The 27331-nt window shown below is 43.3% G+C and overlaps 1 protein-coding gene across 16 annotated transcripts in view; it reads right to left on the bottom strand.

The window, feature by feature from the left end:
* The window catches only part of ATXN1 (ataxin 1), a 430615-nt gene that overhangs the window by 292059 nt on the left and 111225 nt on the right, over window positions 1-27331 (bottom strand). For all 16 annotated transcript variants that reach the window (XM_060403504.1, XM_060403497.1, XM_060403500.1 and 13 more), the window contains one exon: window positions 20030-20155. The gene's annotated coding sequence lies outside the window, so the exon portion shown is untranslated. The remainder of the gene's footprint in view (window positions 1-20029; window positions 20156-27331) is intronic.

The raw sequence follows: 27331 nt of genomic DNA, 5'->3' as shown, positions 1-27331 counted from the left end.
CCTGGAGGAGGGCATGGCAACCCACTCCAGTATTCTTGCCTGGAGAATCCCATCGACAGAGGAGCGTGGCGGGCTGCAGTCCATGGGGTTGCAAAGAGTCTAGACAGGACTGAAGCGACTGAGCTTCAGCGTGATGAATGGTCTTCTATCTTCGAGAAACAAAAGCAGTAAGGCTCGCCTCCTGGGGCGGGGCGCGGGTGGGGTTTGGGTTTAAATAGAGGTTGTAGGCCATGCTTCTAGTGTTGTACCCAGCAAAGGATCAAGTTCCTTCCTCTTCTGTTTCCTTTGGTCGAAAAGGAATAAGTAAGGGTTGGCTGCTCAGTCGTGTCCGACTCTGTGCAACCCCATGGACTGTAGCCTGCCAGGCTCCTCCATCCATGGGATTTCCCAGGCAAGAATACTGGAGTGGGTTGCCATTTCCTTCTCCAGGGGACCTTCCCAACCCAGGGCTCAAACCGGGTCTCCTGCACTGCAGGCAGATTCTTTACCATCTGAGCCACCAGGGAAGCCTTCGACAAGTAGATTTGCCTCATTCACTCAGCCCCCTTCACTGTCTCCTTAAGGAAGGCCCAGCCCCTGGCCTGTGCCCTGCAGGCTGGAAACATCCTGGAACAGCGAGAGAGGGAGTGAGTGTCTCATCACTCAGCGAGCGTGGCCGGCAAAATCTGCTCCCCTGTCAATACAGGCACACAGATGGCTGTGAGAAGGACACATGTGGCAACATGCCTGAAAAGACAGAAGGTAAATGCTAGGTTACACGCTTATTCCCATGAGATTAGGAGGAAGACACTGAGTCTTTGCTCTCTTCAATTTCTTCTGAGCTGAATTCCTACAGGCAAGATTTTTGTCAATGACCCAGAACTGCTTAAGCTTCCAAGAAGCCAAGCAACAAAACACAGCAAGAGCAGATAATAAAACCCGGGTAGCGGGGGTGGAGGAGGCAGTAAGGGTCCCATTCACAGTGCTCCAAAAGGCAAGAGGGGCTTTCAGGAAAACAAAACCCAAGAGTTACCATGTCAGCACTACAGTTTCACAAACACCAGCCTCAACAGAAACCAGAAAATGTGAAACTGCTAGACAATCTGAAGTTTAAAAGAAAAGCATATTTTTTAAAAATGGAAAATAGATGAGAACTGCCAATACATGCTGCTGCTAAGTCGCTTCAGTCGTGTCCGACTCTGTGCAACCCCAGAGACGGGAGCCCACCAGGCTCCCCAGTCCCTGGGATTCTCCAGGCAAGAACACTGGAGTGGGTTGCCATTTCCTTCTCCAATGCGTGAAAGTGAAAGTGAAGTCGTTCAGTCGTGTCCGACTCCTAGGGACCCCATGCACTGCAGCCTACCAGGTTCCTCCGTCCATGGGATTTTCCAGGCAAGAGTACTGGAGTGGGTTGCCATTGCAGGGCACTCATTTTTAGAATTTCTTCCCAGGTGGCGCTAGTGGTAAAGAATCCACCTGCCAATGCAGGACACCTGGGTTCGATCCCTGGGTCAGGAAGATCCCCTGGAGGAGGGCATGACAACCCACTCCAGTATTCCTGCCTGGAGAATCCCATGGACAGAGGAGGCTGGCAGGCTACAGTCCATGGGGTCACAACAGTCAGACACGGTTGAAGTTATTTAGCAAGCATGCACATTGATATTGAATTTCTTATTAAATGTTTTTGTTAAAAAGAGGCATAGATAGCTCGCTAACCTGGCCACTTCATAAGACTTTCTTGTTTGATAGATTTAAGAGATTTAAGGCACAGCCATAAATCTTTTCCAAACAAGGAGGATTATAAGCAAAGTAATTAGTTCATTAATTAATTAGACAAACAAACCAGCCATTGACAAGCCTAGGGAAATTCCCTCCATTGCTTTTTTTTTTTTTCTTGTTCCAGTTTAGGAGGGAAAAACCTGGGAAACAAACATGACCTCCTACAGCTACAGTTCCTTGTTTTATTTTTTTCCCAAGCACCCACAAATCCAGGTCGCCCGTTTGCTTCCAGGTCTTGCCCAAGTTTAAATCTCTTACCCAATGCCAACCATCTGGAGCCCTCAAGGGGCTGCCACTGCGTCCTGAGTTTGCCCACAGATGCTGCTACACACCCCTCCCCCAGAGGCACCTGCCTAACCAGAGTGTGTCGGCAGTGGCTGCTAGGGCAAGCAGATATGTTGGAAAAGGCAAATATCTCCCGCTGTCCAGGAGGGGCTGGAGCAAGGATCCTAAACAGCTCCAAGTGATTACAGACCTAAGACTGGAAGCTAATTAATGGAAACTGAAGTGAAGATGGTGACAGCTCAAAGCTAGAGTGTGAAGCTCATGTCAACCGGTGGAGAGAACCCAAGGAGAAATCTCCTAAGGGCAGGACATTAAGGCTTGCACTTGATTTGCTTTGCAGACCTAACACATTTCTGTTGAAAACATGTCTTTACACCCTGGAGAGACTTCATAAGGTGCTGACCTGCTACTAATTCCGGCAGTGCCTGCACCACAGCCCACAGAGTAACTCTTTGCTCACTGAATTTGGATCACCCAGCTGACGGCATAGGGAGGGAGGCCCTTCACTCCAACTAAACACACCTATTTGTTGTCCAGCTTCTGGATCTCCGATCCTCACAAGCAATCATCTCCAGCATCAAATGCCCCTTTGTCCTCCACATCACGCCATCAGGACTCTTTCCTCCTATAAAACACAGTTTAAACCACCCTCTCCCTTAATCCCATCTAAACGAACCTTCTCTAGCTCTCACATCCACACAAGCAATAGACTTAGCTCTTACTTACCACTGACATAGATGTTTCTATAGCAAAAACATTAATCCAGGGACTTCCCTGGTGGTCCACTGGTTAATAATCCACTTGCCACTGCAGGGGACATGGGTTTGGTGCCTAGTCCAGGAACTAAGATACCACATGCTGCAGGGCAGCTAAGCCCACATACCACAACTACTGAGCCTGTGTGTTCTACAGCCCCTTCTCTGCAACAGGAGAAGTCACTGCAAGGAGAAGTGTGCACACCGCAACTAGAGAATAGCCACAACTAGAGAAAGAGAGCCAGCACAGCCAAAACGATAAATAAAATTATAAACACAAACAAAAAAACACAGTCATCCCAACTCATGCTCAATCTATAACTTTGGGCAATTTTCTTCTTTCCTGGCCATAGTCTTTTCACCAGCAGAAGGCAGATGACAGCAATACCTATATCAGAGAGTCGTTGTGAGAATTAAACATTTATCTTTAATGTGTGTATGTATGCAGACATACACACTTAGAGCATGCAACGTGCTTAGCACAGTACTTTGGGTGCATGGTAAGCACTCAGAAAGTATCTATGCTTTCAACAGCGCGACTGTTATACTGTTACTGTCTTACTCGTGCGCCCATTTGCACTGGTCTCCACCACTTGATTACTAAACTCTTGAGAAAAGGAGCTATTCTTCCACACAGCCCAGAAGATGAGGACGTGACAGAAGTTCAGTAAGTGTTAACTGAACAACTAAGCAGCAGCTTGGCAAGGATTCAGGTATTTCAGACTCAACCTACACTGCTGATTACAAAAGCTCATTCCCATGTGTGAGTTTGGGCGAAAACAAGTACAATAGTATCTGACTATTTAAGGAGGACAGTGCTAAGATAAATAAATACTCCTGAATCTTCAGAGAAAGGAATTGTAAGAAGGCTTTGGAATAAGAAAAAAGATCTACGAGGGCCCCCAAACATCTCCAGAAGCATCCTGAAGATAAAGACTGAAGAAAAAGTGAGAAGGAGGCACGGAAGCAGCCCAGCACCGCACATAGGGACAGAGCTCAGCCCCTTGTGCTGGGGAAAGGGCAAGGAGCACCTCCTATGCAAGAGAAATACAGTTCCTTGAAAGGTGTTTTCCAGGTGTGAGCAAGTTAGCCCAGGTCTCAGCCCTAACCCCAGCAGTATTCAGTTCTCCTGCCTGTGGAGAGAGACAGCCACCTGAATTTACACGGAGAGTATTTTTACCCCGTGTGCTAGACCACCCTCTTCATTTCTGCCTGCCTGCCACTTGCTTCGCAGAGACTTCCTCTGTGAAGTCTCATGTCTCTCTTAATCTTCAGATACAGACTGTCCCAGGCCAAGGCAACCTCCCAGAACTATCCAGGCTCCTATTGACCTCCCCCCTATAGAGAAGGAGACTGCTTTGGAGAGGTTAGTCATTTAAAGGTCACAAAAGTAGGAGCAAGAACTGAGCAAGAACCAAGACCTGGACTGTGTGCCCAGTCCCCTCCTCCCAAAGCAATCTAGTTTCCAACTCTGCAGCACCCTGCCTGCTCGCTGCTTCCATTCCCAGCCCTTCCCAGACTCAGAGATTGCCAAGTCATGAAGATAAACTGTGTTGTCAAGCAGCCCACTGAAACAGGCCTCCTTGCTCCGGGAGGACTAAATATATTTGGCTGTTTCTACTCCACGGTCACCCTGCTCTGCCTCACATGTAGGGAAACTCTGCTCACACCAACTGCCGTTCACTCGTAGCAGTTCATGACATCACATCTCCCTAAGATTTCTGACTAATAAGCAAGTTAAGTGGCTAATCAATAATATCATGAACTGATTTAAAACCTTTTTTACAGACAGGTTTGGGTTGGCCAAAAAGTTCATTTGGGTTTCTCCATTAAAAAAATCCAAACAATTTTTTTGCCAACACAATACTTAATTCTTCTTTTTTTAAAAAATGGGTTATATTTTGTTGGGGTCTTTTTCTCTCAGGCCATCACAATGCTAGTTCAGCAGGAAATGTCATACTTTGAATGCCAGAGGCATTAAAAAAATAATCTAAACTAAATTAGCTGTTTTACTCCTAACAACAGACTGGGAACAATAAAAGAACTCAAAGAAAGAAACGAATTTAGCATACTAGAAATCAACAGCTGCTTCTCAAATCAAAGTTACCTGGAACAAGAAACTGCTTAGCAGGGAGAATAATTTACCTTCAACTAACCATGTCAAGCTAGGAAAAAAAACATTTTGCAAAATAGCCATTAAATTAATTTTTATTTAGGTGGCTTGGGATAAGAGAAGGTATATACTAAACGCCTAAGAAACTCTGATATACTGTACATGCTCCAGGCAAATGGCAAGCTGTGGGGAGGGAGATTCCCAGGAATATGTGAATCATAACTGTTAGTCATCCGTTTGGGAAACTTAGGAAACAGTTCCTATCAGTTAAATGCATTATTATTTGCTAAGTGCCCAAGATATAAATTTCCTTGGAAACAACAACTGGTAAAGACACTACAGGCTATGCCCAGCCTCTTCACTGTCCCACTATGTGGCCTGGCAGATTCAGGGTAATTTCATATACTAGTATAAAGGAAAAATGAATATATTTAATTAATATACTCATAGGTACATGCATGCACACAGAAGTTTGGGCTTCCCAGGTGGATCACTGGTAAAGGATCCACCTGCCAATGCAGGAGATGTGGGTTTGATCTTGCTGGGTCGGGAAGATCCCCTGAAAGAGGAAATGACAACCAACTCCAGTATTCTTGTCTGGAAAGTTCCATGGACAGAGAAGCCTGGCTGGCTACAGTTAATGGGGTTGCAAAGAGTTGGATACAACTGATCACATGCACACAGATAGGCACGTGTATACATATTCCTAATCAGAGGTGGATCTAGTGTTTGGGGTCTGAAGCTGATAAAGTTAGATAAGGGACAGAGGGGTGAATAGGGACAGGAGTGGGTCTTTAAACAAAGAGTTCACAAAATTATCTGCATAAAATTCGACACTGGGCCTTAGAAGGGGTCTGTACAAGTGAGAGGCTATGAAGTTGAAGTGGCATTAGCTTGCAGACAACTGTGCCTGGTCTGTAACACGCTCACGTGTATTTGAGCAACTCAGGGGGGCATGGCGGGGATGCCTGTCAGAGGCCAAGATCTACATAGTTCACTACAGCCCTCTTCAGCATCAAGCATATCGTAAATACTTTAACACACATTTTTGCTGAGTTCAGGTGGCCACGGGAAAAATGTTTACAGAGTGTGTTTTAGACAAGCTGCTAAGTGAATTCCAGTATGCAGCTTTACTACTGTGGCAGGAAAACCTGACGTCCACAGTAATGGATTAGGCAGCCATGCCTACTGTCTGGAAACCCACCTAAAGGTACCTAAGAGAGTATCTTGAGTCACCATGTAGCTAAACACAGTGGTTACAGTTAAATGTGGACGACGTGGGTTGGAACAGCGCCTCTGAAATCAACGAGCTTAGGTGAAGCTGGGGAAAGGACCATTTACAACACATGGTGTCCAGCCACCGCCCTGCACTGGGAACCCAGGGCAGGGAGAGTCCTCTATGGCATCTTATTTATGGCCGAGAATATGAGAACAGAGAAAAACTCTGAGCACCTCAACATGAAATCAATCCATAGAGCTCTTTTTCACCATAAGAAAAACATGTACCCTGAAAGAAGATTCGAGAATCACAGGCTTCTGGGCTTTGAGGCAAATGTCCACCTTAGGCCAGCAGAAGGTCATTCCTGTTCCATTAACTTTCAGGAAGTAGATTAGCCCCTTCCGGGCTTTCTTTGTTCAGGCTCTCGGAGCTCCAGGGTGCCAGTGGAGTGTCGCTGAGATCAGCACTAGCGGCTAGAATAGAAATCTGAAAATAACACAATCACTCCGCCACGCCAACTCACTACTTTTAATTGCGGCTCATTAAAGATGTAAATAGAAGAAGAATGATGTTCACCTCTACTACAATCTCACTGCTGCAATAAACTGACACTGCTTCTGCCTCTATGCAAAAAGGAATACTTCTACTTTGCGTAATTATCACCGCAAAGGAAGGCAATGATTCACCAATTTTCCAACAGCAGCATGATTCACATGTTTCTGCTTGTTGTTGGACAGAGGCAGGTAGACAGAATGATTCATTTAAAAATCGCCCAAAAGCAGAAGAAAAGGCACGGCCATCAAAAGATGGAATCTAAAAAATTCTGAACTCTTCTTAGTAGGTACTACAGAAATGCAAGCCTGCTTGAGGAAATTCTGCAAAGAATTTAAGCCAAAAAGGGGCTAAAACCAAAGCGAGGAAGAATCAAGAGGGAATGTGAAACTAACTACCCAACAGAAATCAGAATTTTGTCTTAGAAATGTTGTTTTCTACTGTGGCTCAGATCATGAACTCCTTATTGCCAAATTCAGACTTAAATTGAAGAAAGTAGGGAAAACCATTAGACCATTCAGGTATGACCTAAATCAAATCCCTTATGATTATACAGTGGAAGTGAGAAATAGATTTAAGGGACTAGAATTGATAGAGTGCCTGATGAACTATGGATGGAGGTTCGTGACATTGTACAGGAGACAGGGATCAAGACCATCCCCATGGAAAAGAAATGCAAAAAAGCAAAATGGCTGTCTGGGGAGGCCTTACAAATAGCTGTGAAAAGAAGAGAAGCGAAAAGCAAAAGAGAAAAGGAAAGATATAAGCATCTGAATGCAGAGTTCCAAAGAATAGCAGGGAGAGATAAGAAAGCCTTCCTCAGTGATCAATGCAAAGAAATAGAGGAAAACAACAGAATGGGGAAGACTAGAGATCTCTTCGAGAAAATGAGAGATACCAAGGGAACATTTCATGCAAAGATGGGCTCAATAAAGGACAGAAATGGTATGGACCTAACAGAAGCAGAAGATATTAAGAAGAGGTGGCAAGAATACACAGAAGAACTGTACAAAAAAGATCTTCACGACCCGGATAATCACAATGGTGTGATCACTCACCTAGAGCCAGACATCCTGGAATGTGAAGTCAAGTGGGCCTTAGAAAGCATCACTTTGATCAAAGCTCATGGAGGTGATGGAATTCCAGTTGAGCTATTTCAAATCCTGAAAGATGATGCTGTGAAAGTGCTGCACTCAATATGCCAGCAAATTTGGAAAACTCAGCAGTGGCCACAGGACTGGAAAAGGTCAGTTGTCATTCCAATCCCAAAGAAAGGCAATGCCGAAGAATGCTCAAACTACCGCAAAATTGCACTCATCTCACACGCTAGTAAAGTAATGCTCAAAATTCTCCAAGCCAGGCTTTAGCAATATGTGGACCGTGAACTTCCAGATGTTCAAGCTGGTTTTAGAAAAGGCAGAGGAACCAGAGATCAAATTGCCAACATCCACTGAATCACGAAAAAAGCAAGAGAGTTTCAGAAAAACATGTATTTCTGCTTTATTGTCTATGCCAAAGCCTTTGACTGTGGGGATCACAATAAACTGTGGAAAATTCCTTAAGAGATGGGAATAGCAGACCACCTGACCTGCCTCTTGAGAAACCTGCATGCAGGTCAGGAAGCAACAGTTAGAACTGGACATGGAACAACAGACTGTTTCCAAATAGGAAAAGGAGTACGTCAAGGCTGTATATTGTCACCCTGCTTATTTAACTTCTATGCAGAGTACATCATGAGAAACACTGGGCTGGAAGAAGCACAAGCTGGAATCAAGATTGCTGGGAGAAATCTCAATAACCTCAGATATGCCGATGACACCACCCTTATGGCAGAAAGTGAAGAGGAACTAAAAAGCCTCTTGATGAACGTGAAAGAGGAGAGTGAAAAAGTTGGCTTAAAACTCAACATTCAGAAAACAAAGATCATGGCATCTGGTCCCATCACTTCATGGAAAATAAATGGGGAAACAGTGGAAACAGTATCAGACTTTATTTTTGGGGGCTCCAAAATCACTGCAGATGGTGATTGCAGCCATGAAATTAAAAGACGCTTACTCCTTGGAAGAAAAGTTATGACCAACCTAGATAGCATATTGAAAAGCAGAGACATTATTTTGCCAACAAAGGTCCATCTAGTCAAGGCTATGGTTTTTCCAGTGGTCATGTATGCATGTGAGAGTTGGACTGTGAAGAAAGCTGAACACTGAAGAATTGATGCTTCTGAACTGTGGTGCTGGAGAAGACTCTTGAGAGTCCCTTGGACTGCAAGGAGATCCAACCAGTCCATTCTGAAGATCAGTCCTGGGTGTTCACTGGAAGGACTGATGCTAAAGCTGAAATTCCAGTACTTTGGCCACCTCATGTGAAGAGTTGACTCATTGGAAAAGACTTTGATGCTGAGAGGGATTGGGGGCAGGAGGAGAAGGGGATGACAGAGGATGAGATGGCTGGATGGCATTACCGACTCGATGGACATGAGTTTGAGTAAACTCCGGGAATTGGTGATGGACAGGGAGGCCTGGCATGCTGCAGTTCATGGGATCGCAAAGAGTCAGACACGTCTGAGTGACTGAACTGAACTGAACTAATGAGAAAAAAAATTTCCCATATCTTCCTTTACCCATATTCTCATAGGACCTCATCTGTGAAATTAGAAAGAGAATTATATCTTGTGGATGACTATTGACACAATATAATAGTGAAAACAAATACACAGAAAAGTATGCTTGAAACACTGTGTTAAAAATTAAACTAAGGGCCCGACACAAAAGGACAAATATCATATGATTCCAGGTAGAAGTGGTACCCAAAGTGGGCCAACTCCTAGAGGTAGAAAGTAGAGTAGAGGGCACTAGGAGCTGGGAGAGGAAGGAACAGGGAGTTCGTGGTTAATAGGTACAGAATTTCTTTTTGGGAAGATGAAAGACCTCTGGAAATGAACAGTGCTGATGGCTGCACAATATTGTGAATGTACTTAATACCACTGCGTTATTACACTTAAAATTGGTTAAGCGGCCAATTTTATGTTACATATACTCACTCAATTAAATGTATGTGTGTGTGTGTGTGTGTGTGTGTGTGTGTGTGTGTGTGTGTGTGCTAAGTTGCTTCAGTCGTGTCCAACTCTGTGCAACCCTATGGACTGTAGCCAGGCTCCTCTATCCATGGGATTCTGCAGGCATGAATACTAGAATGGGTTGCCACGCCATCCTCCAGGGATCTTCCCAACCCAGGAATCGAACCCACCTTTCTTAACTCTCTCTTGCATGGCAGGTGTGTTCTTTACCACTATTGCCACCTGGGAAGCCCCTGATATATATATGTATATACATATATATATACATATATATATATATATATATATATATAGTATATTTAAACATAAAATTCAGGACACATGCTGGATTGATGGCTGGGTTCCCAGGAGACAATGCTGTTGGTTCCCTGACTCTCTCAATTGGATGAGGGTAGGACAAGCAAGGGAAAGGATGAGGCCAGTGTGGATGCTCATCAGGAAATGGAGAAACGTCCACTCCTGCAAAGAGGGGGACAGCTGCAGCTGAGCTAAGCCTCTGAACATTGGCACCAGCACGGGAGGCAAGCATTCAGAAGTCCTGATTTAAATGCATTAAGCAGATCTGATCTGCAGGCTCTTACTCAATTTCATAGAGCAGATAAGCACTCCAAAATTTGTCAAGTTAATAAATACGGATTTGGGTTGAATTCGTACAATATGCGCTTGTAGGTTCACTGGCCGTGACCTTTGATGATCAGAATTGAACTTCCCCTTTCACTAAATGTCACTGCAAGTTTCAGACGGATTTGGAAGTGAACGCCGCTCTGTGCCCATTACTAAGTGTTTTTTAGTATCATAAATTTGGTTTCAATCAGGCAGAAGAAGCAAAGCATTTAGCGTTCCTGCAATGTACTCACTCTAAAAGTCTATTTTACTATGAAGAGCAAGTTCTGTCTACATGACCACCCAGCACAGGGCACAAGGCCCTTACCCAAGTGGCTAATTTGATGACCTCCCAGAAATGGCCACCTGCCAGCAGCATCATTGAAAAAGGATGCTGGTCCTGAAGACAGTTGAAAATAATCCCTTTCTCATCAATTCCAACCAAGTAGATTAGGTCCTTGAAGGGCTCTAGTTTCTCTGAAAGGAGCAGAGTGTAAGCCAAGTGCCCTTAAACCAGTGGAAGAAACCACCCAAGTGGAGATTGGAAATCAGAAGTGTTATAAAGAGGTAGGGGGTGATGGCAGGGTACAGGCAGGGGGTCGGGGAGAGACCAGGGTTGGAATCCTAGCTTTATTCCTATAAGCCCATGTGATACCCTTCAACACCAGTAACCTCATCCTTTATAACAGCATATCATTTGAATGTAAAAGTCACACCCATTGTCCTTCAATTGTGTGTGTGTGAGGATCAGCTGAGATGAAATAGGTACAGACACAAAGAAACTGATGTATAAAGTATTCTTAAATTAGTTTTCTCCTTAAAGGGGAAAATGTACAAAATGTGTCTCCCAGGATTTGCTGAGGAAGCTTTTAAAAGAGACTCAACCAGTATTTATGGAATATCCACCATTTTAAAGGGTTAGTGCTATTGCTCACAAGCAACACAGGGAGGTGTAAATCATGTCTTTAATTTCGAGAAACTTCGAGTCTAACAGCAGATAAGTAAATTTTGGCTAAGTCTGATCACAACCCTCTCCCATCCCCAAACCTTCGATGGCTCTCCACCACTTCAGGAGATATTCTGACCTTAATATAAGAGTAATTCAAATGTTCATCTGTAAAATGCGGATACCTACGTTGCAGGGAATTGCGATCAGAGCTAATTTATGTAAAGCACCAATCACACAGGCTGGTGTAAGGTGGCTATTTAATTAGTAATTCACATTAATTAGTATCATCATCATCACCATTATTAAATCAGCCTCTTTCCTCCCAAGCTCTCGTTATTCCACCTCACACACCTTACCCTGGACCCAAACCAGTCCCTGGGGATCCTCTGGCACACAATGCCTGTCCCTCCTCACCTCTGCCATCTGGGATCCGAGCTCGTTTCCATGTCGGGCTCAGAACGCCTCCTCCAGATCCTCCACCAGCAAGGAGCCCAAGTCTCTCACTTCTCTGTTTTCTCACAGCATTTCCTCACCTTCCCTAACTGAACTCACTCGTGAGTTTCCCCCTCCATAACTGACTGTAAATTCATAAACTCAGTTTGAAGGAAGGCAAAGGTTGGAAAAGTTTGATTACCAAATGAGGACCAGTCCAATTGAATACAGTAACATGATAACACTGTTGTTTAGTCACTAAGTCATCTCCAACTCTTTGTGATCCCGTGGACTGTAGCCCTCCAGGCCACTCTGTCCATGGAATTCTCCAGGCAAGAATACTGAAGAGGGTTACCGTTTCCTTCTCCAGGAGGTCTTCCCCACCCAGGGATCGAACCCACATCTCCTGCATTGGCAGGCAGATTCTGCACCACTGAGCCACAAGGGAAGCCCAACAGGATAATAACAGCTAACATTTTGTTACAGCTTTAACTTTTCATTTCATTCTCACAACTGATAGGTGCTGCTTCATTTCTCCTAGTCCGTGGGTGGATGAACCAAGACCCAAGGAGGTTAAGTAACTTGGTGAACATGACACGGCTAGTTAGGGGGAGATTTGTATTCAGACTCGGGAAGTTTGCCTCAAGAACCTATGCTCTTACACTGCGTGACATTGTTTTCCAACAGCATTATAGCAATTTATTGTGTCCTATTTTAAAAAACCTCTAAGGACTGTAATCAGTTCTCTCAGGGCTGGGTGCTAAAACTTTAGATCCATCAAGGTGTCCTGTTCTGCATTAAGATCCTTAAAGGCTCAGGAAAGGACTTCCTGATTGGGCTACTCTAGGTTGCAGACTCCTCTGCGTGCACTCACCAACAGTAAGCAATCTCTGGGAACTACAGCCAGAGGACCAGCCCACAGACCCACATACGTGGTCTGCAGAGGGCAGTTCAAGATAAGCACCTGCTACCCCGAGTAGCATCCGAAGCTGTAATGACACTTACAGTTGTCTATTGCCTGCTGGAGTTTTTGTCACTAGGTAGTTAGGATGCTTTCGAGGACTGGCTCTCACAAAAGGGCAATTCGACAGTCAGTACTTCCTGCTAAATGAACTGGAGCAGTCACCAGGCAAGGCCACAGCCCTGTGGACAGTGCAGCAGAGAATAACACTGTGCATTCATCCACCTAAGCCCTGGTCTATTTCTTAACACATTTTCTAGAGAGCCGAAGGGTCTGGCTTTCACATGAACGTGATGCACAGGACAGGAAAAGAAGAAAATTCAGCAAAGGTTCTTCACTGTGGCAAGCAAAGATCAACTCACATGCAAGGCTGAGAAGTGATGTGGCATTTAACACATCTCATCAGTAGTCAATGTTGTTGACTGGCCAATTTCTTAAAATCTGCTCATCTAACAATGGCTCAACTTTTGGCATAATTTTATACACAAGAAAACTGAAAGTTGGGTAAGAATAGTATGCAAAAAAAAAAAACCAACAACTGGCAAACCTCAATTTTACTGAAGAACTCATTAATTCTAATAGTTTGTCTATAGATCCTCTTGGACTTTTATGTAGACAGCTATATCACTTATTTAATATTAATAAAAACATTTTGGTTCCTTTTTTAAAAAAAAAACCTGGCAAACCTCAAATTGAAATTCTCTATTCCCAGCTTACTGACTCAACTAAAACATTAATAGGAAAAATTATATGTTATAAAATAATATACAGTATTAAACATTCTTACCCTGATGACAAAATATTCTTTAAAAAGATATGTAACATGCCTCACACATTCATCTCCAACAAATCCCATTCTGAATTCCTTGCAGACAAGTGCCAAGGATGATGTTTTTAGTGGCATTTTTAACACGTGACACTAAAAAAACCATCCTACTCCCCCATTTGAAAAGGAAATTTTGAGGATGCCAAATTAATTTTGAAGATGACTTTTCATTCTATTTAAGCCAAGATATTTTTTCTCCTTTGATATTTTAACCAAATAGAATTCTTAGAAATGAAAAAATAGTAACAAGTATATTTCCAGAGCAGAATAGCCTTTCAGAATTGAAAATGTTACATCAATGCTTCCCTGCTATCCACTCTTGGCTTTTTAAATTCCCTTAGGAAAAAATACCACCTATTCATAGTACGTTGCCAGCACTGGATATGTTATTTCTTTGGATTTATGATTTGGCTGATATGATTTTTCATGACATAATACAGTTTTTTTTTTAAATAAGCAATTTCTAGTAACTTCACAGATATATGGCTACTGAGAAGCTGACATGATCCTCCCTGATGTCAGAATTTTCAAATACCAAAGATCCACCGTATTTCTTTAGTGAAAATGGTCTGATGCTGAATCCAACAACTTTTGTAAAAACTATTTAACTAAAACATTTCCTTTATATCATTTCTATAACAAGGTAATTAGCACTGAGCTTATCTGAAAAATGTTACGTCTCCCCTGAAGGATTACTTGTATATTCATAAATGAATTTTTTCCTTTCTTCTCACCTTCCATAAATATGTACTGAGCTAAATTATGTGGCGGAATGGGCTTAATACTTGGAATACAATGTTTAAAATAAACCAGTCTCTACCGTCATGAGCCACCCACAGAGATAACTTTGTAAACAAAGAACTGCAGTACATTGAGCAGGAAAAGGGGACTTTTCTATTTGGCCTCAATGAAAGAGGAGTCCACTGGGTGGAGAAACAGAATCTCACACTGAAGAATCAACGTGAAGAAAGGCATGATTATTAAAATACACAGTATGTTCAGAGTAGAAAGAAGTGTGTGGAGAGATGCGAGGGGTGGCAGATGAGGTTCAAACACTAAGCTGATAATAAGTTCCTAGGGGGTCTCAAATATCATGCGACGAAATTCACATTATCACATAGGGAAGAAAAAGCTAATGAAAATGCTCTAAATTTTTCCTTGCATTTCATCCTATTCATTCATTACTATGAAAAATACCAAGAGAGCTATTTTTAAAGAAAGAAGTACCGATCACTCTCACGCTGCAAACATCTTTCTTGTTTGCTGTATTCACTTCTAGTCTTCGCTGGCAGGCACCCATTCCCATCATGACTTTGCGACCAATATGTGTACGCAATTTTGAATTACGAATTTTACACTTAACATTGTATTAGAAACAGCCTTCTGTACTTCCACACACTGTCAAGGGTTTTCAGGAATAATTCAATTAGATCCTTTTCTTTAAGAAGGTAATTCTCAAAATAGTAGGATGAACGGAATACAGAAAGGAGAGACTGGAGGCAAGAATACTCTTTGGGGGCCTCCCTTGGTGGTCCAGTGGTTAAGAATCCGCCTTGCCAAGCAAGGGACATCGGTTTAATCCCTGGTCCGGGAAGATCCCACATGCTATGGAGTGACTAGGCCCCAACTAGTGAGTCCACAGGCTGCAATTACTGAAGCCTGAGTGCCTAGAGCCTGCTCTGCAACACGAGAAAAGCCACTGCAATGAGAAGTCCATGCACGGCAACTAGAGAGTGGCCCCTGCTCACAGCAACTGGAGAAAGTCCATGCACAGCAACAAAGACCCAGCACAGCTAAAAAGTAAAATAAACCTTAAAAAAAAAAAAAAGCCAGAATACGCTTTGGAAGTGGCTGCCCTGGTCCAGGCAATTGATGCTAACAGCCTGAAAGAGAACTGGGGTGAGGAAAGAAGAGTGGATAGTCTGTAATCTATTTAAGAGGCAAAACTACAGCATGTGGTCGAGAGATGACATACAGGAAGAGGAGGAGGTGACCAGCCTCAGTGACTAGCTGGTTGGTGACCTTGTTTCTCTAAACAAGGAACCTATAAAGGGAGACAGGAGAGTGACAGGTACAGGTTTAGACTCAAGGTGAAGACACCTTTGGAATATTCAAATCAGAGCCATCTGGGAGGAAGTCAGAAGCCAGTGACCTTAAACTCTGCGGAGAAAGGGGAACAATGTTAGTCATTTGAGCGGAGCTGATAATGATGCCTCGAAGCAGTGAAGCCTTCAGAAGGGCGCGCGCGTGCAGGAACCAACATGGGTGAGTTTCAGTTTTCACTCCAACAGTGTGCAAACGTGGCCGTTTAATTCTAACTTCTTTTGAGGCAGAGCAAACACCTCCCTTCAAAGCTCTCAAACTGTTACCAAGGAAGGGTACCTTCCATGGCAATCAACATGGGCTTTGATGATGCCTATTACAAGACAATTCACTGCGTTTCCTGAACTGGTGTGGTTTCACTCACAGTTAGACCAAACCACACAGCTGCTCTGAAGGGCTGATGTAATTATTAGCCCGTGATGGTATCAGGAGAAGAGCGAACTGTAACACATCTCACCGAAGGCATGCTTGGTGCTGCTTTACCGCCCAGCGGCTCAGCAACGCTGAAGGTAACTAACTCCTCTGAACTAGAATGTGTTTGGAGAGCTCTCCGACCATGGTCTTCAAGGAGGCTGCTGAGCTTGCTCTTTTCTTCCATCTGCCTTCCAGAAGCAGGGCCTACATGGCCATTCGGAACCCCTGCAATTCTCAAGGCTACCTTGTGCTAAAGAGCACAAATGACATAGTTTCTAACTAGACAGATCTCTTTTAAAAGCAGTTTTTTCTCTTTTAAAAGCAGTTTTTTCTCTTTTCAAACTGTGGACAGCTCCTTAAAAGGAAATATTCCAGGCACCGCTAAAGACTTCCCAAACAGCAATGCCAGCACCTGGTATTTCGTGAAAATCACACACTTTATCATTTCTCTAATTTTCTCCCCGGTTATCGCTTAAAGCCTTTAACAAAGGCTTGAAGATGCTTGTATCAGTAACTTTTATCTGGAAGAAGTCACACAGAGGAAAATCGAGTCAGGTCTCCACGAAGCACATATTAAAAAGCCTCTTTTGCCCTTAACACCGCTTTGGAAACCCATGCATTTCTTTCCTTCCCTTAGCTGAGAATCTGAGAAAAAGCCCCATCCACTCTGGTCCACTCTCTGCTTACCAAACCCCCAGCTCTGAGGTTAGGTGGAGACCCAGCAGAAGATGCTTTCCTGTCGCCAGGCTCCAATATGCTCTTAACACAAGCTTAATTTCGCTTTGGCGCAACTGTGCTAAGAAAAACTGAGACAAAGCAAGAGTCAGAAGAAAGGCTGCAGAAAGTGTTTGGTGCCTGCGGTAGTGGTTATCCCGGCAGCTAATACACTTCCTGATTCCCCTTACTTGTTCCCTCCTAGGCCAGCCAGGCTTCTGCGAGTTCTTCAGTTTAGTTTCTGACTTGAACTAGCCATCAGGTGCTCTGCCGGTTGTGGATCCTCCAGCAAAGCCCTTCGGGAGAGGCACCAGAAGCAAGCACCACATCTCCTCTGGATCATCCAAGGCCGGGCTGCATGTGGAAGAGGGAAGGAGAGGGCCAAGCGCCACCATCGCCATCTGTCAATGTCAGAGTCAGATCCTGAATCTGCCACCACCATTGCGGGGGCTTTGACATGTGTCCACTGCAGCTCAGCTTTTTCCCTTCCAGCAATGGGACCGCTCTTCTGCCACCCAAACGGACAACCTGCTAGCCTAACAGCTGAAAGTAACAGCATTAAAACGAATGGCCACAGGCAGCAGAGGAGGCTCTGGGAGCCAAGGAGACAGCATCCAAGTCACCACAGTACCGCGCCATCCTCCCATCCTTCTCCCATCCTGTCGGCTCCATCGAGTCCTGCACCCACAGCTAATGTTTCTGCTCTGCTAGATGTGGGGTTAGGGTTCCTGCCATCACCAGGGAACAGTCAAGAGTCAATGGTAACACAGCAAGAGACATAACCAGAAGGTATCTAAAGGAGCCGCTGACCTAGGGGAACATTTCACACATTTAGACACAAAGGGGTTTCTCAGGGGTTCAGAGAATACGCTGACTCCACATCCTGATAAGGTCAGGAGATAGAAGAGCGCTTGTAACCCTCATGGTTTGACACTGCTCAGATCAACAAGGAAGTATTTCCTGGGCACATTAAGATGTGCTCGGATCTGGACCCCCTGCTGCGGGCAAGGAGACCAAGAGGAGGATGAAGAAGTAGCCTCAGAGAGTTACTCACACACCTCAGTGCGGAAGAGCTCTCTGCGAGGAGTTTCCTGGGCTAAGCACCCTCAGAAATTGTGACTCATCGAGCCCAGTGTTGCTAAATCTGCAGCTTTAATACACATGTCCCGGCTGGGGGTGGTGCTGGGGCTTGGACCACCTTTGAGAACCACTGGGCTATGACCTGATGCCTGTCCTCAAGTCTACAATCCAGAGTGGTGCACAGCCAAGGATTTTTTTTTTTTTTTTTAAAGATGCAGGCTGTCACTGGTACAGGAGTTCATAAGGAGAAGCCAGTCGTTAGGTCCTGAGGATTCAGGGCAGACGTTGTGAGTGTGAGCCAGGCCTGGTGGTCAGGAAGGACTTCGATAAAAAGAGACAGCCCCATGCAATCATCTTAACTCAACCTCTCCATTCAGCAGCACAAGCCATAACAGAAGGTGAAGACGGCGTTACAAGGCCACCACCGAACAGGTAGAGAGGCTTTGTACATCGACTGCAGGGAGGAGACGGTCACCAGGAAAATCATAAAACTGGCATCTCCAGATAACACTGTGTTTGCATTTTTTCATTCTGCCACATTAGTGTGGTTTCCTGCACTTCGTAATGTAACATTTGTAAGAGAAAAAAAAAAATGCTGTTATGAAACCCAAATAATGCACCACTCTGAGGCTGACAGCCAGCCAGCCGCTAACAAGAGTGACATGTGAACATCATTTAACGTGTCATTCACAGCTCTGCTTCAGAATAAGGGATACCGAGTAAGAAAGAGAAATCATAAATTCCATTCAACATGAAACAAAGTTTGGGGCTCTGCGGGGTTAAAGGGCTGGCAGAAAACCCATGACACAGTGACAGTGAGCACAGAGAAAGAAGTTAGATCCCCAAGAGAAAACTAGAGGATAAGAATTCAAAAGCAACCTATCTATTCTATTCTATTCAAAAGCAACATTATTCTAATGTTATATTCATAGAGCACTACGCCATGTTTTTTTTTAATGATGCAAGGGAATAAATTATGAGCCAGACATTGCAAAGCCTGCTTGTCCAAAGGGCTATGTCACCAAACAGAAGGAAAGAGCAACCCCAGGTGCCTGCATCCTTTTCTTCACAGCGGCTGGTCCAGTGAGCCCCCTGCCAATGATGACTTGCCAAGGGCACCCATAAATTCAGAGAAGCAAGAGTCAAAAGGTATAATTATTTCATTAACTTCACATTCACATTAACTTTCACATGTGAAATGTGGAATTTCACATTTGCAAGCCACCCTGGACACCCTCAAGATGGTGGTGTTTTTACAGGTGACTCAGTCCAGGAGGGTGGATAAGTTGTCCGAGGTCACCAAGATATGTGAGCAGAACTGGGCTTCCATCTGAGGCCTTTGTTTCCAAGAAATACATTGAAGCAGGCTGATAAACCTTCCTTGGAAGTCCACATTATTTTGGTGTTGAGTTTGGAATTTATTATTTACTTATAGCTTGGCACATTTGCATTCCACACCCCCACCCCCGCCCCACCCGCTCCCAAACCAAGACTCATTCCAGGACGCCGTGTTTAGTTAAAAGGTTCACAATAGGGACTTCCCTGGGGGCTCAGTGGTTAAGAATCCACCTTCCACGCAGGGGATTCAGACTTGATCCCTGGTGAGAGGACTAAGATCCCACATGCCGCTAGAGCAACTAAGTCCATGTGCTACAGCTACTGAACCAACCCAAGACCCTGCAAGACACAACAAGGACCCCACGGGCCACAGCTAAGACCCAGTGGAGCCAAATAAATACATAAATATTTTTTAAAAAGGTTCACAATATCCTGTTGAATAGGCTCTGGAAACTCGCAGCGCCTCTCACCTTGCTCATCCCAATACGTCACTTGAAGGATAACAAATGTGCCACTAGACTAAATCCACTGTCTCGCCTGTCATTAACCCAATATTCTCTCCACTGAAATGCAATACACGGAAGATGAAGTCTGTTGCCTATGTGTTTAGTTCGGTTCTTTCTGGTCTTTCCTAACCACCAGCGCATTCCGGTCAAATCCTACTCTTCTGCAAATTTCAGAAACGAACGCGCTAAGTCACTGTCATTGTTCTTTCGGCTCTCCGGCACTTGATCAACATTTCCTCAACATCCCGTTGCTCGGGTTGTAGAGAACTTGAAAAAGATGTCCTGGGACACCAAACCAACGATGATGGATGAAATTTACAGCTGATGGATGCCAAGCCGACTTACCCAAGACCATGTGCATTCCAGGATCGTTCGTGCAGGCTGAGCTCTCCTCCTTCTCTCTTGCTCATGGTCTGTAGCCGCACTACTTGGGAGGCCTCGACACCAGCTCTTTCATTTTGCTCCAGACTGCTGCAGTAAAACAAAACACAACACCAAGTCAGAATGAAAAATAAATGCCACTTCAAGCAGTTCGTTGATATTTGGGGGAAATCCCTGGGCTTTCTCAGATGTACATTTTATAACCTCAAACAAGCATGTTAATTACCAAGACGAATCTATCACACAACTGATCTCCATATGGTACTTTGAAATGCCAGTGATGGGGAGGGTGGTGGGGGAGAAAAAAAAGATAACAAAGCCCCTATTAGATAGGTGCTGCATCTTAGGACACTTACCGCGGGTAATGTGCTTGCAAGATTTCAAGTTTACTAACTGAAATAAGAAATTAAAGAAGAATTCGTGATGTTGAAACAGAGATACTGCCGTGCAGTTCTCGAGGGCAGAAAGTGGAGAAAGTTATGTTTCGAATTAAAATTCATCTGATTCTGCCCATGAAAGACTCAAATTGAAGGAGCTAATATTAGTAGTTTTCGACGAAGGATTACTAGGATTGAACAGAAATGGCAAAGTGTGAGAGAGAGGACATTTTCCATTTTGCGCTCCAAACAGGTAACTGATGGGCTTTCGTTCTGACTTGGTCTATCTTGATAAATAACCTTCTCCACCCAAGCTGGAAAGCGGCATTTACTTCACACACTGAATATATAATGAGTGGGTAAAATATGCATGCCTCTTAACCCCCACTCAGAGCAGCTGATAAAGCCCACACATTAGAACTGTGTGTGACAAGTCGCTCTGAAGAGTTCTCCACTGGGCTGTGAGCTTCCAAGGCTCACTGGTCACAGGGTGCTGTTCGAGCTTCTTCAGATGCTTAGTCAAACCACCCCCCCTCCCCACTGTTTGTTCTTTGACAATGGCCATTTGAGAGCCTGGAAACGATCCTCAAAAGATGTCTGCACCCTTTCTGAGCCTTTTCTGAGCTCCTCCGCATCTATTCTGAAAGCCCACTGGAAGGCTGTCACCCCATTCTCTAACGATGGTGACTGCACCCCACTTGTAACTGGAAACCCTCTATGAAATCTCCAAAGGCCCTGAATCAAGGAGCTCACCACGCCCTGACCCAGCTGTAAGAGACAGCATATACTTTCTGCACCTCACGAGGCTGCTGTGTGAATAATCAATTCCTTGAAAGCCTTCTGAAGCTATTACTTTACGGAACACTCCATGTTTTTTTAAGAGGACTTGGGTGGGGGTTGTGGACTGCCGGTTAAATTCATGTTGGCACTTCAACATTTTGAGGAGGAGGAGAAAGCCACTTTGGTTAATGTTTAAACAAGCGAGTTGAGTGCAAGGCCATTATATTTTCAGTCTAGCTGGAAGAGCAAATGCCTGAAAATGGCCAAGCCTCTTTTATTTTTCTTGATGCTATCAATACTCTCTGAAAGTGAGGTTGTAACGATTTTATTAGTTGTCTGAGCAGTTTTCATGAAATGTAACTCAGCTCCCACTCAAATGTGTAACAGTAACATATTGATACAAATCAACATGAGCCAGGAAGTTCAAAGCATGACAAACTGTCTTCAGTTTACCGTTTTGGTAAAAACAGAATTTGGAAAGAGAGGAGGATTTAAGCAAGCCCACTGAGAGTTACTGGCTGGTATCAATCTTCTTTTACTAAAAATAAACTGCTGCGATTCTCTTGTTACCATCTTTATGTACTGGTATTTTAGAACTAGAAGTGTCTTTGTCATCTAGTCCAAGATTCTTCTGCAAATAAAGCTGCTGGCCCAGAGAGGGTGAAGAGCCTCTTAAAGTCACACAGCAAGTTAATTTGTGCCTTGACTAGACTCTGGGTTTAATCACTCATGCCCTCTGACTCTTAAAGGGCATAATAATGTCATTGAATACAATGTAATGTGTTGGTTTGAAAAATATACCAGAAGCACAATATTTTCTCATGGCATTCTTTCTCTTTTTCTGTTTTATTTTTGCATAAAGAAATTCATTTCTGGATAATATTCTTGTCACCAAGCAGAGCCAAGAGATCTGGGAGAGGAGATATGTCTCCATTATTAGCTCAGGGCTAATCTCTGGCTTCGAAAACCAGGTGTTCAGAGGAGTAAGGTTTATTTGCAGAGGAGAGAAAAGAAAAAAGGACTCATCTGAGTGACAAGATTTTCCATTCTTATCTCTGTAGATGTGAAGAACTTGGAAGTGATTCATTTTGTGTTTTATAGCTGACCCTCAATTACACATAGTGCAACAAGCATGAAACCATTTATATCAAAAGAAACCACTGAAAATTCTATACACCTCCTTTTAAGCAAGAATTGTAATATACTTTCCTCCTTCAGCAAAACTTTTCAGCAGTGCTGCTGCTGCTGCTAAGTCGCTTCAGTTGTGTCCGACTCTGTGCAACCCCATAGACAGCAGTCCACCAGGCTCCTTTGTCCCTGGGATTCTCCAGGCAGGAACACTGTGCTGCTAATCACCCACAAAACAAACTGGCTTGAGTTTAATCTCCTTTGCCTGCCCATTCTTGCTTGCCGGTTGAAGTTATAAATAGAGATAAGACCAAAAGTCCAGAAAGACGAAAGGAACACCAGAGGCCTAGAGCAATCATTGATATGCCTGAGCACTGAAAGTTAGCTACAGAAACAGGGATTTCACTCTAGATGATATCCTTGCAGGGTTTTAAAATTTGATAAGCATTTTGTGATAGTTTTCTGAACAGTTATAAGCAGCAGCAACAAAGTATAGCATATCAACATAACTCAAAAGCAGTGGTCTAAAAGCCATGAGGTTTTTTTTTTTTTTTTTGTCTGAGTTTTGCAGCTTAGTCTATTTTTAAATTTAAGTCATAATCTCCTATGCAGAATTAGTTCCTTATCTATCAAATAAAGGGAACTAAGTAAGGGCTCTTCATAATGAATTCCTAGTGATAATTCAAGTTGTTTTTATATGCAATTGAGTATACCATATCAAATTAAATTTCCACAAACACAATTTTATCTTATATGATCCATTAAGATTCATTTTAATCCTAAATTCCAACAATGAGACACAGATTGCATAGAAGGTGAGTAATGGGTTCATGGTGGAATAACCCCTTGGTGGGGAACCAGTGTTCTTGTCTATCAATAGCGCTGGGGAGATTAGCTTTCCATTTGAGAAGAGTCAGATCACTCCCTTACACCATTCACAAAATAGAAAGATGGTAACGACAATCCTACATGCAGGGCGGCAAAGGAAACACAGATGTAAAGAACAGACGTTTGGACTCAGTGGGAGAAGACGAGGGTGGGACAATTTGAGAGAATAGCATTGCAACATGTATATTACCGTACGTAAAATACATGACCAGTGCAAGTTCGATGTTTGAGGCAGGACACTCAACGCCAGTGCTCTGAGACAACCTGAGAGATGGCGTGGGAAGGGAGATGGGAGGGAGGTTCAGGATGGGGGGATCCATGTATATCTGTGGCAGATTCATATTGATGTATGGCAAAAATCATCACAATATTGTCAAGCAATTACCCTCCAATTAAAATAAATAATTTTTAAAAAATAAAAGAGAAAAGAGGGTAAAAAATAAATTCTAGATAACATAAACATATTAAGATGTGTTTACCCAGAAATAGATTAGTATAGTATTTATTATGCATCCTGACAACATTTTATGCAGTAACACACAAAAAGAATAATGTTACAATCACAAAGGCCTAGGAGGCCACTGTAAAGACTTTGGCTTTTTACCTTAAAATAGAAAGACACTAGAGAATTTTGAAATGAGCAGGATAATGATCTGCCTTATGTTTTAAGGGATCTTTCTATCTGTTGTCTGAAGAACAGATTCTAAGGAGGCAAAGCTGAAAACACAGAGTCCACTTAGGCAACCGCAAAAGTTCAGGTGAGACGCTCAATACGTGGACCGAGGTGATGACACTGGAAGAGGAGGCTGTGAGAACTGGTGAGATTCTGGAGACATGGTGAAGGTCAAGGCGACAAGTGGTAGAAGAGAAAGAAAAGAGTAAAGATCTTTGCAAATTTTTGACCCAGTCATCTCTAACAACAGAGTTGCCATTCACCAAGATGGAAAAAACTGGAAAAGGTGGATGTCAGGAAGGGCCACTTTTCCGTGTTAAGCTTAAGATGCCTATTAGACTTCTAGTGAGCTATTCGGTAGACACCTGGATGTGAGTGTTTGGAATTCACTGACATGTAGATAGGATAGAAGATACACGTGAAAGCATGAGTTACTGTTACAGGCAGCGTCCTAGAAGATGGTGCCCAGCTACCCTACCCCTTGGTATTCACATCCTTATTATAATCCTCTCCCCTGAGTGTGGACTATAGTGAGAGACTCCAGCAAACAGAGTGGGGCAGAGCTAAAGGAATGTCACTTCCAAGCTGAGGCTACAAGACTGTGGCTTCCATCTTGGGTACCCTCTTGCATTCTCTCCTGGATTACTTAATCTGGGGGAAGCCAACTGCCAGACTGTTGAAGCCATCCTGTGCAGGGGCCCACGTGGCCTGCTGGCCTCTGTGTGGGTAAACTTGGAAGCAGATCCCAGGCACACACAGCCTTCCTCCACCCTTCAGATGAGACTGTAGCTGATCCTTCTCGTTAGCCTGGGCTAATGGCTTGACTGTAACCTTAGGAGAGGCCTTGAGCCAGAGACGCCCATCTAAGGTGTGCCGATTCTTACTCATGGAATTGTGAGATAGAAAGTTTTTGCTACTTTAAGCCACCAAGTTTTAGGGTAATTTGTTACACAGAAATAGATAACTAATACAGTGATGATGCACAAGGCACTGTCTTGAAATTTTACATGACTTATTACAGTTGGAGACACTGAGCCACAGAGAAGCTATATCACTTGCCCAACATCACACATATGTGATTGGGCAAGAATCAAGCCCAGGTCATCTGACTCCAGAGCTTCAGCTCTTAATGACCACATGTCAAGACTCCTCTAGAATAACCTATTCTGCAATGAATGTACAAACCTGAGCTTTTACTTTCTACTGCAAAAAGTGCTAACATCACATAGTTCATACAAGCAATGGTCTATACGCATTTTCATCAGATTTCTTAAGCTGCCACATAGCTTTATAATTGTTCAGTCTTTGCTATCCCAACTACGTTGCGCTTAGTCACTTAGTCACGTCCGACTCTTTGCAACCCCATGGACTGTAGCCTACAGGCTCCTCTGTCCGTGGGGATTCTCCAGGCAAGAATACTGGAGTGGGTTGCCATGCCCTCTGCCAGGGGATCTTCCCAACCTGGGGATTGAACCCAGGTCTCCCACTTTGCAGATGCTTTACCATCTGAGCCACCAGAAGAAGAGATAAAAGCAGCCTCTTGCTGTCTGAACAGTAACCTTAGTCTGGTTAATTTCAATCTGGTTAACCAGCTCATTTAACTATCAAAGAATTTCCAGTACAGTTTCCTAACACTCTAAAATATTCCTATAGACTGAATGTGGTCCCTTTGAACATGTAAGGAGTTCTCTCTCAAACTACTAAAGTGGTAAGGAAAAGAACAAGATACTGAATAAGGTAGTCATAGTAAATTCTGCTTGAATTTCTTAAATAATAAGGGAAAATCAATTTTGAGTTGGCAACATCAAGTCACTAAGGATGCCAACAATATTAAGTTTTTAAGTAGGAACTGGCAAGACCAGAATATTAAAAACGATAGCTCTTGAACTGTATAAAATCCAAAGGCTGTTGTCCCTTTAATTATTGTAACACATTAAGACGTTCCCATTCTTTCCCTGACATAGACATGTGAAGTACAGTAACAGAAAGAAGTGACCTCTGAACGTTTGCCTCAAGACAAATTTAGAATGTCACTGTCGTCGTAAAGGGCTGCTGCGGGCTAATCCATCATTCTTATTTTCCAGGAGGAAAACACCCATGTAGTTGCAGCCAGTAGCGTGTCCCCTCATCCACACTGTGGAATGCTTTCTTTTGTTCAAACTCTTAGGATTGTGCCCACCACCAATGGGAGCCAAAGAGCTGGAAAGAAAGTGTCATAAAAAAGAAATACAACAAAACCCATTGCCATTTACAAATCTGTCACAAAAAGCGCCTGTGTTTTATAAAGGGGCATGAGACACAGCACCAAAGGTATCTTTTGCCATTTAAAAATACCAAACAGTAGTAACAGCTTCACTGCTAGGCTGCTGGGACTTGATCTGCAGTTTGGACAATTTGTGTGGGGAGATTACTTTGTCTTAGGACACAGGGAACAGATGCTACCAATTAACACAAAGAAGTGTTTAACATAGTTTCAAAACATATGAGTTTGGAAACAGAAGTTCCAAACAGCTTCAAAGATGATAAGCAAAATAGTTTAATACAAGGAAGTATGAGTAGTTTTCCTTTTAAAAAGAGAGGCAAGGAGATAAGGTGGTGAATTTCCTTGGGCCTTCCTCTAAATAAAGCATGAAGTTTAAGGAAAGTACCTGAGAAAAACTGCTTTTTATTTTTGAAAAATGGGGAGAGGGCAACCTATATGATAATTAGTCAGTGCGGTCTAATGAGCTGATAAGAGTTCATTGTGGGACATTCTGTTATCCTAAAAAGAAAAAAGAAAAAAAAGATTGCAAAAAATTTGGGAAACACACTTGAGGGACTTCGGTGTATCAATATGTATGATAAAGCTCTAAGAGGGGACAAAGCATGCATCTTGGTCCAAAATATATTGGCCACAGAATACTTTTTCGAATAGGCAACCAATCTACATGCATGACAGGAATACAGCCCTGGTAAGCAATACATGAGGCCAGGGGTTCTCAAAGATTTTGGTCTCAAGTCCTCTCTACACTCATAAAATATACTGAGGACCCCAAAGCACTGTTAATGACATAGATTACCTTTAATGACATTCATATTAAAAATGAAAACTGAATTTTAAAATCTGCATTAATGCATTTAGCTTAAGTAACAAGGTACCCACTACATCTTACCTAAAATAGCAAAATAACCATATTTTTTCAAAACAAAAAAGTTAGTGAGAAGAGTGAGACTGCTTTTCAGCTCCAGAAATCTCTTTCATGTCTGGGTTCACCGAAAACAGTTAAATTCTCAAAAGTGTCTCTGAATTCAAGTTGCTGTGGTAGGCTGTTAGGTTGAAACAGAGGGAGAAAATCTAGCCTTCATTTTCAGCTACTGGTGAAAAGCTACTTTAGTGTTACACCAAAACCCAACAAGGGCTAGTTTCTTAAAGGGTGGTAG

This window comes from Ovis aries, chromosome 20, assembly GCF_016772045.2.
Source record: "Ovis aries strain OAR_USU_Benz2616 breed Rambouillet chromosome 20, ARS-UI_Ramb_v3.0, whole genome shotgun sequence".
NCBI lineage: Eukaryota > Metazoa > Chordata > Mammalia > Artiodactyla > Bovidae > Ovis > Ovis aries.
The sequence above is the reverse complement of the archived record's forward strand: the minus strand, read 5'-3'. Positions and strand labels throughout refer to the sequence as shown.